Source organism: Eimeria mitis, genomic scaffold (genome assembly GCF_000499745.2).
Source record: "Eimeria mitis Houghton genomic scaffold, Emh_scaff501, whole genome shotgun sequence".
NCBI lineage: Eukaryota > Apicomplexa > Conoidasida > Eucoccidiorida > Eimeriidae > Eimeria > Eimeria mitis.
Window position 1 is genome coordinate 6695 of NW_013573310.1, and position 334 is coordinate 7028.

The 334-nt window shown below is 55.1% G+C and overlaps 1 protein-coding gene across 1 annotated transcript in view; it reads right to left on the bottom strand.

The window, feature by feature from the left end:
- The window catches only part of EMH_0014410 (uncharacterized protein), a gene marked incomplete at both ends in the record, with an annotated part of 2905 nt that overhangs the window by 1400 nt on the left and 1171 nt on the right, over nucleotides 1-334 (bottom strand). The gene's annotated exons all lie outside the window — the stretch shown is intronic.

The following is a 334-nucleotide window of genomic DNA, read 5'->3' on the forward strand; positions in this document are numbered from 1 at the left end:
GCAGCAGCAGCAGCAGCAGCAGCAGACTGAGATGTATATTCTGTCCAGCTACTAAAAGAGAGAAAACCCTCAAGGGGCTCACAAATGTTCTTCAGCAGGCTGCAGCAGAAACAACAATACGCAACCTCCTCCTGCTGCTGCTGCTGCTGCTGCTGTTGCTGCTGGTGTTGCAGCAGCAGCAGCAGCAGCAGCTGCTGCTGCTGCTGCTGCACCCACACGTGTTTCTAGTGCTTAACCTTTTGCTGCTACTGCTGCAGAAGACATGGCGATGGTGTGTTTGCTGCTGCAGCACAGAGCTCTACGCATCAGCAGCAGCAGCAGCAGCAGCAGCAGC